The sequence below is a fragment of the Podarcis filfolensis genome (genome assembly GCF_964270895.1).
Source record: "Podarcis filfolensis genome assembly, chromosome: 5".
NCBI lineage: Eukaryota > Metazoa > Chordata > Lepidosauria > Squamata > Lacertidae > Podarcis > Podarcis filfolensis.
In genome coordinates this window covers 80097029-80097603 of record NC_139608.1, presented here as the reverse complement: position 1 = coordinate 80097603, position 575 = coordinate 80097029, and positions in this window count along the sequence as shown.

Genomic DNA, 575 nt, shown 5'->3' with positions numbered 1-575 from the left:
TGGGGGTCATACATAATTTTCTTCTTCTTATGGCTGCTATGGGGAATTCCCCAACCACAGCAGCTATGTCATAACCACTGATGTGGATGGAACAAAGTGGGATAAGCGTACAGGAAAAGTGCAATACCCCGGTGGTGTGGAAAGTCAATTGCTGTTATGCTTGTAGCTTACAGGGGAAGAGCTATGATTTATTAGCACTAGGAACCATCTGTCTGGAAGCAGCCCAAGACTGTAAATCAGATCAGCTGATTAATAGCCATTCAACCTACAAGTCACAGCTATAATCTTTGCAAACCATTTTTCCTCCTGTTCAATCCAAATAGTTACAAAAAGTGAGGTGGGGTATAGAAGCTTGAATCACATAGCAATTGTTCGTGACACTTTGGGGAGGCCTCATACTTTAACGTAGAAGGTTAAGTAATAAAAGATGGCACCTACTGAGTTCATAATTCATTTCTGTATCACTTGTGATTGTTTACATTATTTCTTGCTCTCCTATAGGTCAATAGTATTTCCATTTTACAGATGGAGAACTGAGGCTGGTTGATTGGGACTTGATGAATGCCATCCAGAGA